Source organism: Schistocerca piceifrons, chromosome 2 (genome assembly GCF_021461385.2).
Source record: "Schistocerca piceifrons isolate TAMUIC-IGC-003096 chromosome 2, iqSchPice1.1, whole genome shotgun sequence".
Classification (NCBI taxonomy): domain Eukaryota; kingdom Metazoa; phylum Arthropoda; class Insecta; order Orthoptera; family Acrididae; genus Schistocerca; species Schistocerca piceifrons.
The window spans coordinates 1,084,522,656-1,084,525,173 of NC_060139.1; the positions used below are offsets into that span (position 1 = coordinate 1,084,522,656).

Genomic DNA, 2,518 nt, shown 5'->3' on the forward strand with positions numbered 1-2,518 from the left:
GAGAACAACTTGCAGTATTGATCCGTAAATCTAATCATTTCGTGTGCTCCATGTGTATTGTTGCAACAGCAAGTCTTGAATGAATTGGAAACCTCTAAAAAAAAATCACTCCGTCTTCAGGCCACAAGTGGCCCATCGGGACCATCCGACCGCCGTGTCATCCTCAGTTGAGGATGCGGATAGGAGGGGCGTGTGGCCAGCACACCGCTCTCCCGGTCGTTGTGATGGTTTTCTTTGACCGGAGCCGCTACTATTCGGTCGAGTAGCTCCTCAATTGGCATCACGAGGCTGAGTGCACCCTGAAAAATGGCAACAACGCATGGCGGCTCGGGTGGTCACCCATCCAAGTGCCGGCCACGCCCAACAGCGCTTAACTTCGGTGATCTCACGGGAAACGGTGTATCCACAGCGGCAAGGCCGTTGCCGGAAACCTCTAAAAGGACGTACTAATTTTTTCTGGCAGTGTAGCTTTGTATTATCTCAACGCTATGAACAAACGTAACAGTATATAATAACCATCTCACTGGAAAGCTGCTGTTGGTGGGAAGGTAAGTAACCAACGCCGTGCGGTCGTACAGCTGAGCGGCGAAATCATGGAAATCCAAGCACGTCGGTTTCAGTGTGTATGTGGGACTCTGCTGCACAAATTTGTTGTCCGTAGTTTCCAGGAGGAAGAGAATGACTAGGGAGACCTACAACTGAATCATGCAGCATAACTAGAAATCCTACATGCGGTGTTTCCATATGCAACTTTACCACAGCAACGAGAGGCTGTCAGGATCCTAAGCACGGTTACATTGAACTCATTTATCTTCTGACAGATTACGTCAAAAAGCTTAAATAATATTTGGTACATTCTTCTGTGTTTACAGGAATGTCAAATCTGATATAGACTAACTCGACTGCTTCAGCTTCAAAAACACTCACAAATAAAATGGTAAATTTTGCCTTATTTATTCTGGATGAAGCAACTGATGTGGGTAATATCTCGTAGGGTTCGTCAGTATTTCGTTATGTCACAGCTGTCAGTACATGGCACAAAAGGCTTCTAAAACTCATTAACATTACGACGGAGTTACGACGGAACTACAGTTGGCTGTTCATTTGAATGGACTGCATTCAAGAGTGATAAATAGATTTTCTACAGTAATGTTCGTTCGCTGTTTCACTCATCGACTGAATTCAGTAATTACTAACGCAAGCTGTGTGAGAGATCTAACAGTGATGAATTTCTTTCCTCACTTCGAATAGTGATGCTACCCTTCCTATCGAAGTCAACAAAAGGAAAATGGGATCTGGGACAAGAAGTAAAGAAACTACTGCTTAAAGTATGTGTGGCGCAGTCGAGTTCTCCATTGCATTCGGTGGAAACCTAATATTGCAGTGAAATGGTTTCACTCTCCATGAAGAGCCAGGCTAGTGGGACGAAGAAGGCTGGACTTGAAATCACGATGCAAGATGTCAGCTTAAATTTAGCTCCACATACCTTTCCAGTTATTTTCCCCTCTCACTTATGCCTTATTTGGTCTGTTTCAGACCTGAGTTCGTGACGCTGGCTAATGTCTAATAAAATTAATTTCTATAACTAAATGTGGGAAACCAAATACGGCAGGTTTGAAAGAATATCGGATAGAGCTATTCATGGCCAGAATGTGGGTGAAGGAGTAACTAAACGTCCAATAATTCATATTGCCGTCGATTTCAAAAGAAACCGTGGAAGAATCTGCTAATAAATGTTTTTACAAAACTATTTGGCAGCTGTAATCAAATGGTTCAGAGCACTATGGACTTAACATTGGAGGTAATCAGTCCCCTAGAACTTAGAACTACTCAAACCTAACTAACCTAAGGACATCACACACATCCATGCCCGAGGCAAGATTCGAACCTGCGACCGTAGCAGTCGCGCGGTTCCAGACTGAAGCGCCTAGAACCGCTAGGCCACCGCCGTTGCCTTAATATGGGTTCACTAACTTGGAATTTCTGTTACTTTTGTAACTTCTAAATATTCATAATTTTGATCATTACATAGAATTTTACCCTAAAACTGCATTACTGTAGTTATAAGACTGGTATGAATTTGTTTTCTTTTTTTCCTGGATAATACCACAGCTGCATAGTTTCGTCTCTTTCTGGAGAAATGTGTCATACTCATGAAAGTGTTGGTGATTTCTTAAAGTTTATTGTCAAATGGGCTCCAGACTGCATAGTGTCAAATTGTAAAGTCCTTTGAATTATTTTGATTATTTCTACATTCAGTGATTCAGTGCCCAAGTTAAGAGACTAAAATTTAGTGGTGGTCAGTTGCTTAATCCTAATTAACAGATTTTGCACCTGACCACTGCATTTTATTTTGAAAAATATACCACAGTTCCTGGAAAAATAACTACTATGATAAAATCATATATAACTTACGTATGTAATCCAAACTTTTACAAACTTGTCCTAATTGTGGACTGACGACTGAATTTTTATCTGAAATATATACCTCAGTCGAAGAAAAATTAAGAGGTACGAA

The 2,518-nt window shown here is 41.4% G+C and overlaps 1 pseudogene; it reads right to left on the reverse strand.

The window, feature by feature from the left end:
• Positions 1-307: 307 nt before the first annotated feature.
• LOC124778463 lies at positions 308-425 on the reverse strand (annotated as a pseudogene).
• Positions 426-2,518: the final 2,093 nt, after the last annotated feature.